This window comes from Microcaecilia unicolor, chromosome 2 (genome assembly GCF_901765095.1).
Source record: "Microcaecilia unicolor chromosome 2, aMicUni1.1, whole genome shotgun sequence".
NCBI lineage: Eukaryota > Metazoa > Chordata > Amphibia > Gymnophiona > Siphonopidae > Microcaecilia > Microcaecilia unicolor.
The window spans coordinates 485,295,182-485,312,967 of record NC_044032.1 but is presented as its reverse complement, the minus strand read 5'-3'; positions in this window follow the sequence as shown (position 1 = coordinate 485,312,967).

Sequence of the window (17,786 nt, the reverse complement as noted above, 5' to 3'; positions counted from 1 at the left end):
TGTATGTTTGAAATTCGTTACCGTTTTCATCTCCATCACCTCCCGCGGGAGGGCATTCCAGGTATCTACCACCCTGTCAGTAAAAAAGTACTTCCTGATGTTATTCCTGAGTTAGCCCCCCTTCAACTTCTATTCATGTCCTTTAGTTCTACCACCTTCCTGTCACTAGAATAGGTTTGTTTGTAGATTAATACTTTTCAAATATTTGAACAATTGTATCATATCACCCCTGTTTCTCCTTTCCTCCAGAGTATACATTCAGGTCATCAAGTCTCTTATCATACATCTTGCTATGCCAACCCTATACCGTTTTCATTACCTTTCTCTGAACAGCTCCAAGTCTTTTTGCATCCTTAGCAAGATACAGCCTCCAAAACTGAACACAATATTCCAAGTGGGACCACACCAATGACTTCTAGAGGGGCATCAACATCTCCATTTTTCTGCTAGTTATACCCCTCTCTATGCAGCCTAGCATCCTTCTGGACATGGCCACTGCTTTGTCACATTGTTTTGTCAATTAGCGCCAATAATAGCTTGTTAATTGGATCATTATTCAATTAAATTGCATGTAACTTTAGGTATACACCCAAATTTGCATGCGCATTTTTAGCGCTTTTTTTTATAGAATTAGAGGAGTGTACAGAAAGGGCACAGACTTTCTGAAAAAGAGTGCACTAGGGACTGGATTCTATATAATCACGCCTAAAAAATTGGCAATGAAATAAAATATGTCTAGGCGTATTCTATAAAGTATGCCTAAATTTAGGTGTACTTTTTATAGAATAAGCCCAAATTTCCATGCTGTTTATAGAATATGCTGAGCACCTGTCCACATGACTGAATTTAGCCATGGGCAGTTACGTCAAATCAAAATTGGTGTAAATACCGATGCCTAAATTATGTACGGACCAGGTGTGTTCTACACCACATGCATAGATTTTAGAAATGCCCACGACCTACCCACGGCCATGCCCCCTTTTTAACTATGTGACTTAGAATTTACGTACATCAAGTCATAGAATATGCTTAGTCAGTTCTGCGCATAAATTCTAATTTATGCCAATTAGTACTTGTTAAGTGGTAATTATCGGTGTTGATTGGCTTATTAACTAGGTTGCACATGCAAATCCTGAATATGACTGGATTTGCATATGTAACTTAAGTCATGCTATATAGAATCTGCTGGTATTCATGCATGGGGGGGTCCACTCCTTCCACAGTAACGTAAAGCAAACCAACCACGGGGTGGAAGAAAACAAGTCCAAGTAACCAGCAAAAACACAGGAGTAAGAGCTCCAAACAAAGTTTATTGGGACCCTACACGGTCCGTGTTTCGGCAAACAAGCCTTCTTTAGGGGTCCAAAACACACAAAATTTAAAAATGAACAACGAAGATAAACATAATAATAATAATAAGCATACGAACATACATAATAGTAAATTATACAGGTGAATAAGAATATACATATATACATGTTAAAATATATGAAGATGTAAATCACACACAGTTATAATCCAAAATACATTAATAGAAGATAATAACATTAGTGATATATTTAAAGTATAAAAAGGATATGAAGATGTAATAATAAAACAGAAAAAAGATAAACAAATTAGAAAAAAAAGAAAAATACCAATAGATCCTCCATTTGAAGTCGAGTCAACTGTGAGTGCTGAGAAAGCACAAATATAATAATGCTAAAAATAAAATATTGGTATTTAAAGTCAAAAACTCTAAAGTCACAAGAGACAACAAATCGGATAGGGGACTTGGGTACAAAAACTAAAACCCGCTTTAATAGTAGTGATGAGGATGTATTCCCAAGGTATTAGAGACTATAATAACCATAAGAGTCAAACCCAAATATGAGACTGAAAACCGCAGTGAATTATCAAAAAACCCACCGTTATGGGAATTGAGATAAGAAGTGGCCATTGCCGACTTGAACGTCAATCCAGACCAGAAAGAGAGGTAGAGAGCTGCGAAAAGAGGGATAAAAACATGCCTGAAACCACCAAAAAGTGAGCACAGCCGAGTAAAGTTGATCAAAGCAAAAAAAACAGAACCTGCAAAAACCACGGGAAATAAAGGAACCAGTGATGACATGGCAACGTGGCAAAATGTTACCAGACGTTGCGGAAAAGGCAATGTCCAAAAAGAAAGCTGTCCACAAATAAAAATAAAAATAACATCTAACTTATGTCCACTGGTGAGGACACATACCGGTAAAATGAGATGGAATATATAAAAAATATAACCCTCAAGAAAAGCCAATGATAGATGTGACTGACATGGGGAAGACGTCCAAAAAAGAGGAAACGTCCAAAAAAAGAGGAAATGTCCAAAAAAAAAAAAAGAAGAAGAAGAAAGCTTGTTTGCCGAAACACGGACTGTGTAGGGTCCCAATAAACTTTGTTTGGAGCTCTTACTCCTGTGTTTTAGCTGGTTACTTGGACTTGTTTTCTTCCACCCCGTGGTTGGTATTCATGCATGCACAGTAGTTTGAAACCATCCTGTGATAGTTGGCACACACTTTCTCAAAACAGTGAGCACTATTATCAGCAAATGTCTTTCTGCTCATTTTCATTTAACAACATGGAACAATATGGAAATTTGTTGATATTTCCCATATCATTGCAAAGAGATACCCATCCCTATTCTTTTCTCACCATTCATAGTTGCACCAGAAATAAATTACATTGAATCCATATATTTGTAAGAGTTTCAATATATTATTGCAAATATCCTTGCATTCTGTACTTTGCTAGAGGCTAAACTTTATCCTACAACATTCCATTCATATAATGGAATAACACTTAGGAAACAATGACAGCTAGAGATATGTTCAGGGCAAACATTTTTGGTTTATTTTCTTTTTATTTGAGCTTTTTTGTCCCAATTTTTGGACTTTTTTCATGCATTCATTTAAGAAACATATCTTTACATGGGTTAAAATTATTAGAAACATGCTAGATGACTTAATTTGTATTAGTTGATAAGTCTGCACATTTCAAAATGCGGTAAATAAATCCTAATAAATAAATAAATAAATTTTATTGATTTAGCATGCATTAGATATTAAGGCACACTAATGACCAGAACACACACTAACAAATGCACATCCCTAGTACCAGCAGTTAACTTTGAATATTGCAAGTATTGAGTTTTAAGAAATATTGAAGTGCAGTCAAAATTAAAGCACAATAAGTGCAAAGGCTGTGTGGGGGCATATCAATGGATCTGTAACCAGGTGGGATAAACACAAAGGAATCCTGTTTAGAAGGAATGGTTCCACGGAATCTTAGCGAAGATTGGATGATGATGCTGGTAACTGGGAAACAAAATGGGAGCTGGGCAGACTTCTATGGCCTATGCCCTGATCATGACTAAATAGATAGGGATGGGTTGGAGTGTAAATTTTAAGGGGCTTGGACGTTAGCTTCAGAACTTAGTACAAGAACAGTGCTGGGCAGACTTCTACAGTCTGTGCCCTGAGAAAGGCAAGGACAAAACAGATTCAAAACTGTATAAAGAGGAAAGGTCCCACTGAACTTTCTTTCTGAGAAGTTCCAAGAGAAGAGGACATTTCTCTGGTAAGTGAACGCTATTTTGCTTTGTGCTTTGGGAACTTAAAGATTGGGGTTAAAAAAGGAGGAATTGTAGGTTAGTGTTAGGCAAAATAAAAAATATAAAAAGCTAATTTTATCAGCTCATCGCCATAGTCTTTTCCACTTAGTTTTAAAAACTTTGTACCACAGCATTAACAGATAGAATCTAGCAGGCTGACCGGCTGATCATTAGGCATATAGATAGCTGGGTGGCTGGTGGATGTGAGGATTGCCTGGTGACTTGCCTGCCTGGTGCGAAGGTGGCAGACCTCACGCATCACCTAGATAGGGTTTTAGATAGTGCTGGGGAGGAGCCGGCTGACTTGGTACATGTGGGTACCAATGACATAGGAAAATGTGGGAGAGAGGTTCTGGAAGCCAAATTTAGGTTCTTAGGTAGAAAGCTCAAATCCAGATCCTCTAGGGTAGCATTTTCTGAAATGCTACCCGTTCCACATGCAGGGCCCAAGACACAGGCAGAGCTCCAGAGTCTCAATGCGTGGATGAGACGATGGTACAGGGAGGAGGGTTTTAGATTTGTTAGGAACTGGGCAACATTCTGGGGAAGGGGGAGCCTATTCCAAAAGGATGGGCTCCACCTTATCCAGGTTGGGACCAGGCTGCTGGCATTGGCATTTAAAAAGAAGATAGAGCAGCTTTTAAACTAGAAATGGGGGGAGGCAAACAGTCACTCAAAAGAACATGGTTCGGGATAAGGTATCATTCAAAGATATCACCAAAACAGGGAAGATAGGGTATCCTGATAGTGAGGTTGCAAAAGAGACCGTAGTAGATCAAGTGTCCTTAAATAAAAGAAAAATCAGACAAAAGATTGCAAATTAATACTGTCAAATACTAAGCATCATGTAAATAGGAACAACGAACATAGTTTGAAATGTCTATATGCGAATGCCAGGAGCCTAAGAAATAAGATGGGAGAGTTAGAATGTATTGCACTAAATGAAAAATTAGATATAATAGGCATCTCTGAGACCTGGTGGAAGGAGGATAACCAGTGGGACACCGGGGTACAAATTATATCGTAGTGATAGGGTAGATTGAATTGTGGAGGGGTAGCATTGTATATTAACGAGAGCCTTGAATCAAATAGATTGAAAATTCTGCAGGAAACAAAACACTTCTTGGAATCACTGTGGATTGAAATTCCATGTGTAAAGGGGAAAATGATAGTGATAGGAGTGTACTACCATCCGCCTGGCCAGGATGAACAGATGGATGCAGAAATGTTAAAGGAAATTAGGGACGCAAACAAAATGGGCAACACAATAATAATGGGTGATTTCAATTACCCCAATATTAACTGGGTAAATGTAACATCAGGGCACGCTAGGGAGGTAAAATTCCTTGATGAAATCAAGGACAGCTTTATGGAGCAGCTGGTACAGGAGCTGACGAGAGAAGGAAAAATTCTAGACCTAGTCCTTAGTGGAGTGCATGATCTGGTGCGGGGGGGTAATGGTGCTGGGGCCGCTTGATAACAGTGATCATAATATGATTGGAATTGATATTAGCTTTGAAGTAAGTATACATAGGAAATCAAATACGTTAGCGTTTAACTTTAAAAAAGGAGAATATGATAAAATGAGAAGAACGGTGAAAAATAAACTTAGAGGAGCGACTGCAAGGGTCAAAAATTTATATCAGGCGTGGATGCTGTTCAAAAACACCATCCTGGAAGGCCAGGCCAAATATATTCTGCGTATTAAAAAAGGAGGACGAAAGACCAAACAACAGCCAGCATGGTTAAAAAATGAGGTGAAGGAAGCTATTAGAGCTAAAAGAAAATCCTTCAGAAAATGGAAGAAGGAACTGACTGAAAATAATAAGAAACAGCATAAGGAATGTCAAGTCAAATGCAAAGCGCTGATAAGGAAGGCTAAGAGGGACTTCGAAAAAAAGATTGCGTTGGAGGCAAAAACACATAGCAAAAAAATATTTTAGGTATATTAAAAGCAGGAAGCTGGCAAAAGAATTTGTTGAACCGCTAGATGACGGAGGAATAAAAGGGGCGATCAGGGAAGACAAAACCGTAGCGGAGAGATTAAATGAATTCTTTGCTTCAGTCTTCACCGAGGAAGATTTGGGTGGGGTACCGGTGCCACAAATGGTATTCGAAGCTGACGAGTCAGCGAACCTTAATGAATTCTCTGTAAACCTGGAGGATGTAATGGGGCAGTTCTACAAACTGAAGAGTAGCAAATCTCCTGGACTGGATGATATTCATCCCAGAGTACTGATAGAACTGAAAAAGTAGCTTGCGGAGCTATTGTTAGTAATATGTAATTTATCCTTAAAATTGATCGTGGTACTGGAAGATTGGAGGGTGGCCAATATAACGCCGATTTTTAAAAAAGGTTCCAGAGGAGATGCAGGAAATTATAGACCGGTGAGTCTGACGTCGGTGCCGGGCAAAATGGTAGAGACTATTATTAAGAACAAAATTACAGAGCATATTCAAAAGCATGGATTAATGAGACAAAAGGAAATCTTGCCTCACCAATCTATTACATTTCTTTGAAGGGGTGAACAAACATGTGGATAAAGGTGAGCCGGTTGATATTGTGTATCTGGAATTTCAGAAGGCGTTTGACAAAGTACCTCATGAAAAACTCCAGAGGAAATTGGAGAGTCATGGGATAGGAGGTAGTGTTCTATTGTGGATTAAAAACTGGATAAAAGATAGAAAACAGAGAGAGTAGGTTAAATGGTCAGTATTCTCAATGGAAAAGGGTAGTTAGTGGGGTTCCCCAGGGGTCTGTGCTGGGACCGCTGCTTTTTAACATATTTATAAATGACCTACAGATGGGAGTAACTAGTGAGGTAATTAAATTTGCTGATGACACAAAGTTATTCAAAGTCGTTAAATCGTGGGAGGATTGTGAAAAATTATGAGGACCTTACGAGACTGGGAGACTGGGCGTCTAAATGGCAGATGACGTTTAATGTGAGCAAGTGCAAAGTGATGCATGTGGGAAAGAGGAACCCAAATTATAGCTACGTCATGCAAGGTTCCACGTTAGGAGTCACGGACCAAGAAAGGGATCTAGGTGTCATCGTTGATGGTACATTGAAACCTTCTGTTCAGTGTGCTGCTGTGGCTAAGAAAGCAAATAGAATGTTAGGTATTATTAGGAAAGGAATGGAAAACAAAAATGAGGATGTTATAATGCCTTTGTATCGCTCCATGGTGCGACTGCACCTCGAATATTATGTTCAATTCTGGTCGCCGCATCTCAAAAAAAGATATAGTGGAATTAGAAAAGGTGCAGAGAAGGGTGACGAAAATGATAAAGGGGATGGGACGACTTCCCTATGAGGAAAGGCTAAAATGGCTAGGGCTCTTCAGCTTGGAGAAAAGGCAGCTGAGGGGAGATATGATAGAGGGCTATAAAATAATGAGTGGAGTTGAACGGGTAGATGTGAAGCGTCTGTAACGCTTTCCAAAAATACTAGGACTAGGGAGCATGCGATGAAGCTACAATATAGTAAATTTAAAACGAATCAGAGAAACATTTTCTTCACTCAACGTGTAATTAAACTCTGGAATTCGGGGGGGCTTGTCCAAGATGGCGACTCACACTCGAGGCTGAACGCTCTGGTGCTGCTGGATGTTGTTCTCTTTCTTTGAAATTACAAATCGGAGAGAAACTTAATGCCTCACACTAAGAGAAAAGGTGTGGTGAGGAATACGCCGTCGGTGCTCCTCACCTCTACGCCTCTCCAGACAACGCTGGATCGCTTCATCGCGAGCTGCCCTAGAGGAACCGGCGTGGTGCAAGCCGCTGTGAATGATGCCGAAGGAGCGACGCCGTTCCAGGCTGTTGAAACATCTCTTTCACCGCCGGAGTTTTACACCCCGCCATGTCCTGCTCGTGAGAGAGGGGGGATGTTGGACCTGATCTCATCGGAAGGCGACGGAGACAAGCCCGAAAATGATGGCGCCACCCCAGAACGAGCAGAGGAATTATCTTTGGCCTATCAACCCCACCGTTGGTAACGTTGGATTCAATTTGGAAGGCTATTCAGGCCCTGACAAAAATAGTGACGAATACTGCCCAGGAGACCAGACTTCTAGTGAGTAAAGTAAATACCTTGACAGAAACAGTGGAGAAAGTAAAAATTGAGTATACAACAAAGTTTGAGTCAATTGAAACAGATTTGACAACGCTGAAAGCAGTTAATATGACTATAATAAAAGATAAAACGTTGATGATGAGGAAAATAGAGCAAATTGAAAATTATAATAAACGTTTAAATCTAAGGATTTTGAATTTCCCAGTGGTAGATAGTATTGCTCCAATGGAACTATTTCGAAAATACTTAATTGATATTCTGCAATATTCCCCTTCACTTATACCTCCATTGAACAAAATTTTTTATATTTCCTTGCAAAAGAAAAGTCAGGGGGAATTGAGGGAAGAAACTCAAGTTGAAGCTGGAAATAGTTTACAAGATTTAACAGCATTCTTGGAACAGTCTCTGTTAGTAATATCTCAGCGTCAAACACTTTTAATTTCTTTTGTCTTCGAGCAAGATAAGAATTCATTATTAAAACTGTACTTTAAGAATTCTAAGAAGATTTTCTGTGGCTCTAGGCTTTGGATATTTCCGGATGTTACAAAGACTACACAGGATAAGAGAAAATTATTTCTATCACTGAGGGAAGAAACCAGGGCATTAGGAGCCACTTTTTTGTTGGCGTACCCATGTAAATGTTTAACTGATCTGGTTCAAAAAAAACGTATTTAACATTCAGATATTTGGTTAAAGGTTTTTTTGGAACAGAAAAAGCTCTCCAATGTGAATCCAACATAGTTTGAACATACTGTTAACATGGGATAAGAGGGCAGAATATGAGTCAGGCCATTTTTCTTTATTATATATATCTTATGTTCTCCTGGTTTAAAGACTAACCCCCCACAAGTAGTGGTCTAAGGAAGAGTAGAAATTATGATGTATAACTGTTTGGTTTATGGAAGAGAATTCTTTATTTGAATTTTACTATCTCTGTTTTTCCTGATACAATATGTATATTCTTGTAAATTCTTAAACTAAATAAATAAATAAAAAACTCTGGAATTCGTTGCCAGAGAATGTTGTAAAGGCGGTTAGGGAATGGGACTTGATCTACTGCCTGTAGTGGTTTTCTCCATCTCTACCTTAATAGCAGTTTATGAACTTTTCCTTCAGGAACTTGTCAAAACCTTTTATAAACCCAGATAAGCTAACTGCTGTTCTAATTGCAGGAAGACTGTAGGAAATTGGCAGATGAAATTTAATGTAGACAAATGCAAAGTGATGCACATTGGGTAGAATAATCCAAATCATAGTTACCTGATGCTACCGTCCACCTTGGGAGTCAGCACCCAAGAAAAAGATCTAGGAGTCTTTGTAGACAATATGCTGAAATCTTCTGCCCAGTGTGCAGCAGTGGACAAAAAAGCAAACAGGATGCTAGGAATTATTAGGAAAGGGATCGTAAATAAGACCAAGAATACTATACTGCCTCTGAATTGCTCCAATTGTGCAACCTCACCTTGAGTATTGTGTTGAATTCTGGTCGCCGTATCTCAAAAAAATAGCGGAATTAGAAAAGGTTCAAAGAAGAGCTACCAAAATGATAAAGGGGATGAAACTTCTCTCATATGTGGAAAGGATAAAGAAATTAGGGCTCTGCTTACTAAGCCTCTCTACAGGCACGCTAGTGTTTTTAGTGTGCGCTATTGCTAGAGACTAATATAGGAATATATAGGCGTCTCTAGCATTTAGCATGTGTTAATTTTAGCGCATGCTAAAAGCGCTAGTGCACCTTAGTAAACAGGTCCTTAGGGTTCTTCAGCTTGAAAAAGAGATGGCTGAGGGGAGATATGATTGAGGTCTACAAACACTGGACCCTAGCATCAGGTGACTGTTATTTGGATTATTCTCCCCAATATCTACCACTTTGAATTTGTCCACATTAAATTTCATCTGCTATTTGGATGCCCAGTCTTCCTCCAATTTCCTAAGGTCTTCCTGCAATTTTTCACAGTCCACATGCATCTTAACAACTTTGAATAGTTTTGTGTCATCTGCAAATTTTGCACACAACCCCCTCCCTTTTACAAAGCCACGTGAGAGGCTGCCGGTGCAATAATGTCAACACAGCCCATTCAAAGTGAATGGGCTGTGTCGGCACTGCTGTGCGGCAGCCTCTAGCATGGCTTTGTAAGGGGGGGGGGGGTAAATCACCTCACTCATTCCCATTCCCAGATCATTTATAAATATGTTAAACAGCACCAGTTCCAGTACAGATGCCTGGGGCCCTCCACTATTTACCCTCCTCCACAGGGCCGTGCCTAGGGTCTCTGGTGCCCCCCTGCAGACTATCGGTTGGCGCCCCCCCCCCCCCCCCCCCCAGCAGAGCAGGAACAGAAGGGAGCAGGCAAGTAAGCCGGACCTCAGGAAAAAATAGCACTGTATGTATCCCTCATTAATAAGTCTCTGACTCTAAAGTTTAGCAATTTCATTAAAGCAAAATGTATTTTCACATATCACATCCTATCCAAGGAGAATGTTTTATATATGTCACCTGTCTGTGGTAAAACGTCACACAGTATCAAAATACCTCTAATATGTAGTCGTGCCAGCCGAGGAAACTAACTGTGCTCAGCTCACAAGAGACAGAGTGAACATAAAATAAAACTTCATCCTTAAAAGATAATATCGGATGAATGCATGAAGGTGAATATGAATTCCTGTGAATGGAATCAGTTTGATTTACAATAAATCCAGATACAAGAGGACCTTACGAGACTGGGAGACTGGGCAGCTAAATGGCAGATGACGTTTAATGTAAGCAAGTGCAAGGTGATGCATGTGTGAAAAAAGAACCCGAATTATAGCTACGTCATGCAAGGTTCCACGTTAGGAGTTACGGACCAAGAAAGGGATCTGGATGTCGTCGTCGTCGATAACACGCTGAAACCTTCTGCTCAGTGTGCTGCTGCGGCTAGGAAAGCGAATAGAATGTTGGGTATTATTAGGAAAGGTATGGAAAACAGGTGTGAGGATGTTATAATGCCATTGTATCGCTCCATGGTGCGACCGTACCTTGAGTATTGTGTTCAATTCTGGTCGCCGCATCTCAAGAAAGATATAGTAGAATTGGAAAAGGTGCAGAGAAGGGCGACTAAAATGATAGCGGGGATGGGACGACTTCCCTATGAAGAAAGACTAAGGAGGCTAGGGCTATTCAGCTTGGAGAAGAGACGGCTGAGGGGAGACATGATAGAGGCATATAAAATAATGAGTGGAGTGGAACAGGTGGATGTGAAGCGTCTGTTCACGCTTTCCAAAAATACTAGGACTAGGGGGCATGCGATTAAACTACAGTGTAGTAAATTTAAAACAAATCGGAGAAAATTTTTCTTCACCCAACGTGTAATTAAACTCTGGAATTCATTGCCGGAAAATGTGGTGAAGGCGGTTAGCTTAGCAGAGTTTAAAAAGGGGTTGGACGGTTTCCTAAAGGACAAGTCCATAAACCGCTACTAAACGGACTTGGAAAAATCCAAAATCCCAGGAATAACATGTATAGAATGTTTGTACGTTTGGGAAGCTTGCCAGGTGCCCTTGGCCTGGATTGGCCGCTGTCGTGGACAAGATGCTGGGCTCGATGGACCCTTGGAGGCATGTTTTCGGGGCACTTGGCCTTCCGGGGTTCCATAGGTTTCTATGGAACTTTGGAGGGCTGGGTGCTTTGAAAGTATGCCTCTTGGTCTTTTCCCAGTATGGCATTACTTATGTACTTATGTACTCCCTCATATATATAACAAAAAATTATTTAAGTGGAATGGAATTATTTGACTGTACTGGTAAACAGATAGAAATACTCTATTGCATTCTAATCTCCTTTGCACCAAAGATTGTAAGCTCTTTGAGCAGGGACTGTCTTTCTTCTATGTTTGTACAGTGCTGCGTATGCCTTGTAGCGCTATAGAAATGCTAAATAGTAGTAGTAGTAGGATATAATTCAGATCAAACATTTATCTCTGATCAACTATCTCAGATCAAATATTTATTTCAGATCAAATATTAAGGTTTCCTTGCTTACAGTCACTTAAATCTACCTAGCCTTTATATAGCTTATAGGATTTAAACACTCTTAAACTGAAATTCACCCTTTTCTATTCTTCATAAACTTCAAGTAATCCTGAAATATTCAGATCCTTTTCTCACTAGAGAAACTTCAATCGCCACCAATCTCTTTTCACTTACATTTTCTCATTTACCACAATCAGGCACTCTTTTATAACTTCAGTCAACAAACACAGGAAGTCACAGCTGGATGTCTCTCTTGGCAAAGGACAGCTCTCACTCTGTTCACTTCCCGGGCAGATTTCTTAACAGAAGCTGATCATCCAATCAGAGAGCTCTATTTGAATGCAGATTAACATACAGACACTCATGGGAATGTTTAGTGAAAAACACCGGACTAATTTGCATATGATTTAAACAAATCTGAGCATATGACAACCAAGTACAGACTCCCAGCACCTGAATTCTGCAATTAGATTTAAGGCAAATACTTTTAAAACTTATTTTTAGCACTTTTAAAATTTCAGGTTCTCTTTAATTTGAATGCTGTTTCAAGCTCTGAAACTCACCCTGACTGAGGAGATAGCCCCAAACCGAAGCATAAATAGCAATCTGGTTGTATCCTCAATTAATACTGCTCCTTTGCATGAAAAGGGGAGGGCAGCAGAGATAGGAGAATCACAAGTTCAGGTGAAAGATTTTGCAAGTGAGCAGACGGGCAGTAAGCACGGCCCTGCTCCTCCACTGAGAGAAACCATACAACCCTATCCTCTGTTTTCCATCCATTAATCAGTTCTCAATCCACACCAGAACATTACCGCCTATCCCATGTTTTTAATTTTCTCAGGAGTCTCTCATGAGGGACTTTGTCAAAAGCTTTCTGAAAATCTAGATACACTATATTACCTGGCTCACCTTTATCCAATGTCAATGTGTATTATCCATATATGCCATTTCTATTCACGCCCTTGTTGATTAACCTTTATAAAATTTCTCTCAAGGTGATTTTAAAAAATACATGAACTTGAAAAACAGTGCCACCTTTTAAAAAAAATAATGAGCCAAAATAAAGAATAGTAAGGAGGAATTCCAAATAAGCCCAGAGGGAGGAAAAGAGCCAGGAAATCAGCAAGATGATTTTTATAGGAAAATAAATAACAGTGCTGGCTTTAACATGAGCTAGAGGTGGAGAATGCCTTTGAATATTAAAGAAGGAACAAAATGTTCTGTTCACTCTTTGAAGAAAGATTCTCAGGGTTGTAAAAAAAAATTAATGAATGTCCCTCCTTCAGCAAAATAAATCAGTGAAGCACCATTTTTACCACCTCCTCACCCCCTTTGTCTCCTCCCATTAAGGAAGTTTAACCAAATAATTAGCTAATATTAAGGAACTTCCCATTAAGGAAGTTTACCAAAAATATTGTGCTAATGCTGCAGAAACATGAGCTGGTGTCCATCTGTGAATAACTTTTTCTGTTACAGCTCACGAAGCTATTAAATTGAAATTACAACTTGGATGGAAACTCTGTAAAATTAGCCCTGGATATTCAGTGCCAGGCTATGAACGGGCACTGACAGTGAATATCCAGGGCTAATGCACTGGTGCTGGCCACTGCGGCTTGTGCGGGTCCTGGCTAATATTCAGCCAGGTCCCATATAAGGGAACAATATTGTCTGGTTAATTGCCCATTTTTCCTAATAATTCCTAATATTCTATTTGCTTTTTTGGCAGCTGCCACACACTGAGTAGATGATTTCAATACATTGTCCATGATGATGATGCCTAGAACCTTTCCTTATTTTGTCAACTGGTTTAGCACACATGAAGGGCAATTCACCAGAGAATGTTGCCACTTTTTCAGGTAAGTATATGCTTTCACACGTAAGTGGCAGTAAAGCAACTAAGTGCTATTCGAAAAGGCACATGTCAGTGGCATAGCATGTAAATGCAAGGGAAAGGGGACTTGATATACCGCCTTTCTGAGGTTTTTGCAACTACATTCAAAGTGGTTTATATATATTCAGGTACTTATTTTGTACCAGGGGCAATGGAGGGTTAAGTGACTTGCCCAGAGTCACAAGGAGCTACAGTGGGAATCAAACTCAGTTCCCCAGAATCAAAGTCCACTGCACTAACCACTAGGCTACTCCTCCACTTACATGGGTAAAACCAAGGAGGTTTTATGACAGGAGATGGCATGAAGTAAAGAAGTTGAATCCATCTCCCCCACATGGCCACCATATTGGTGTTCCCTAAAAAAAACAAATTGTCAGCATAGGGATGTACACAGAGAAACCATCAGAACTTTAACCTGAGATTAAATTATTTTTACATCTAGGGGATCCTGGGGGGGGGGGGAGTGAGAAGACTCCCCTTGGTTCCTGCGGGTGGGGGCCGTGATAGCCCTGGTCCTACCATGGGTGGGGTGCTCCAGAGTGGCAGACTTGTTTTTGGAGCTGCAGAGGCTCGATTTTTGTAGGGTAAGCTTTAAGAAGGGCCCAGCTCTGCCTGAGCATTGGGACTGAGTTTTGGGGACTTCTGCGGCTCCAAAAACAAGTCAGGCACTCCAGAGCACCCACACCTGCAGCATGACCGGGCTCATGCCCCAGGATACCCCAGAGGTAAATATAAAATAAATATATAAAGCTGTCAAAAAAAATCCACACATAGGCAGTCATAAGCACTTGATATTGTTTTTATATAGAAACTAGTAAAAAAGGCCCGTTTCCAAAACCAATGAAATGGGCGCTAGCATGTGGCTTTTTTTGTGTGTGTGTGTATGTGTCACACAGTTATTTTGTGTGTGTGTGTGTGTGTGTGTGTGTGTGTGTGTGTGTGTGTGTGTTTGAGTGTGTGAGGGTGCGGTGTATGTGCAGGTTGTTGATGTGTGTCTTTTTTTGTTTTGTTTTTTGCTTGGGGGTTGGGGGATGTGCTGTGCTGTCCTTGGTCGCTGTTTGCTGCTGGCTGGGTCACGGGTAATCCTTCCAGCTGGGCCGCAGCTTGTCCTGTTCGCCCACGTCCCAGATGGTGACGGGCACGTTGTTTTCCGGCTCCTCTGACTCCATGTCAAGCGATCCCAAATATAGTCTGTGCTATAGGCCCTCTGGCACTCTTCAGTACTGGCATTAGGCATTTAAAAATTTCTCCCCCCCCCCCTCCCCCGGTCTATTTTTGCACATACCCACAGCAGGAATATTTTTCTCTCGTTCCAACGGTGGTTCTGTGCTCTCCGTGCTGCACAGATAATGAGCCATTCTGCTGGGGAATGCTCCTCCCTTATTGTCACGTAGTTTCCTCTGATTGGTCCATCTTATGTTGCCTAGTGTTGCCTGGGAACGGTGTTGTGATGGTCCTTTGTGTTTCAGAATGTTGAGGGTGTTTTTTCTGATTGGTCCGTCATGCGAGGGCGGGGCAGAGAGACATGGTCAGTGTTATGGCTTCACCACCATGAATCCATGAACCCTTCAGGGAGTGACTGAGTGACTTCAGAACGTTGTCTTCAGAACATTGAGGGCGAGTTTTATTATAGTAGATATCTTTATTGTCATCATAAGCAAAAACAAAGGCATATCACGCAACACTGAAATACACAATACAGCATTGCAAATAACGCAAGCTCTTGAAAAATGACAAAAACATTTTGAATATAACCCTCCTCCCTTCACAAACCCCTCAAAAACTCTCCAACCTCCCTCAAATTCTCTTTCATCCCCCTTCCGATCCCCTCCTAACAGAAATAATGCAAAACCAAGGAGGTTTAATAAAACAATATAAACCTCACAAGTTTGCTACTGTTTTCAATAGCATCTGAAAATGTTTGGGGATCACTCAATATGGTGGCAAACTCCACCCACTGGCTTCAGCCCACAGAATGGGCCAGATATGCTCATGCCATCTCCTGTCATAAAACCTTCTTGGGTGAATGGGAGATGCATGTGCAGGGCTGTCACTTACGCCTGCAACTTACACAATACTGTCAGTTACTCATACCCTTGCCATGTTCATGCAACCACAGTTACCAGGTCTACGGCTGGTATAAGTGCAGTGGCATACATATAGGCATGAAATTACATTTATATTAGGGACTAACAACCTATCACTATTCTTCAAAAATATGTATACAGCCTTAATTACTAAGAATAGATTATTATTCAGAAAATATAAAAAAAAATTATTACCATAACAGTTATATACTCTTAATATTCTAATATTTTCACATGTATCATTCTCCACATCATTGTTAGAATGTCACCTTTAACAAATCCTATGTCCTCCTGATAGGTTAATATTCACACCTTCTTATAGTGTCCACAATCAATGTCCAAGGAAGAACCCAATCTTATAATCCTTGTGGATAAATGAACAATGTGTCCACGTCGTTCTGTGTTATGGTTTTCTCCTCAGTTCACTTTTGATCAAATCAATATCTCAGTAAGACTGAGGGAAAAGCCAGTAAAATCCAGAGCCAATCCAAGACCAGAACAACAATCTTTGAGAGTACACTGCAGACTGCCTTTCTAAAAGGCTTAAACCAAGAAAACAGCCTTGGTTCTACAGCAGATTCAAAACATAAACATGCACCACCTGTTGGCCAAACTAGAGAAATACACTTCAGGAAATAAGGCAGTTTTACAGGCTTAAAACACACTGCTCTGTCACAGATATAATCAATCTATTCAGGAAGGACAAGTTAGGAAGAAAAACAGAAATGGTACTATGTATAAAAAAATATTTTAAAAGCATAGAACTACAGGGCTTACAAGGTAATGAGGAAGCAGTATGGGTCAATATGAAAAGAAGAGTGGAATATCTGTTTATATTATTGTGATATACAGTCCTCCCCCCCCCCCCCTACGTAAAACATAGACACAGAGAAAATGATGACAGATAAAAACCATATAGTCTATCCAGACTGCCACTGTCCATACCAACTACTAATATCTACTCTCCCTTCCTCTCCCTTGGATATCCTATGTGCTTAGGGTTACCATATGTCCGGTTTTACCCAGACATGTCCTATTTTTGAGGACACTATGGGATGTCTGGGCAGGTTTTTCAGCCTGCCCATTTGTATGGGTTTGTGGACAAATGGGCAGGCTGGAATCGGATGTCCCACAGTGTCCTCAAAAAGAGGACAAGTAAATCTCCCGCAGTTCCGCTTGCTACTGGTGCTGCTTTAAAATGGCTGCTGAGACCACACGGCACCCTTGCGAGACTTCCAGAAGTTTTGCAAGGTCTCCACTTGAAGGGTCGGCGGCCATTTTGAAGCAGCACCTGCAGCAAGTGGGCAGAGGCATTGCTGGGCAGGAAAAAGTGGGCTCCTTTCCTGCCCCGAATAGGCTACCAGACCACCAGGGGACGATAAGGTAAGGTAGGGGAGGGAATGTGGATAGAGGGTAGGAGGTAGGGTTACCATATGGCTCCAGAAAAAGGAGGACGGATTGAGCCAGCCGGGTTTTACTTCCATTGCTTTCCATTGAAAGCAATGGAAGTAAAACCCGGCTGGCGCAATTGCTTTCCATTGAAAGCAATGGAAGTAAAACCCGGCTGGCTCAATCCGTCCTCCTTTTTCTGGAGCCATATGGTAACCCTAGTAGGAGGTGAGGGAGCTGTAAAAAAAAGGTGGGTGGAGGGAGGCTGCAAAAAGATTTGGGGAAGTGTAATATATAGAAGGGGATGGCTTTCTTTTGGAGGGGGTCAAGTCAAGGTGACTGTGTGGCGTAGGGGTGGGAAGGGGGCTCAACAGAGCATGTGGGATGGAGAGGAGACATGTGGGGTAGGGAGGCGGTGTGCTGGAGGTGTGACAGTGTGGGGAGGGGGCATGGCTAATGGTGTTCTCTTTTTTGTCAGGGCAAATATGGTAACCCTATGTGTGCTTGTCCCATGCTTTCTGGAATTCAGACTCCACTAGGAGTCTGTTCCACACATCCACCATTCTTTCCATACAGAAGTATTGTATTTCCCTAGATTACATCTGAGTGTAGGAGATGATGGTGACTGCATCAGTCTCTGGTATGACATTATTTGAAGTGCTGTGTTTTATTCTGGAGACCACACCTTCAAATAGATATAA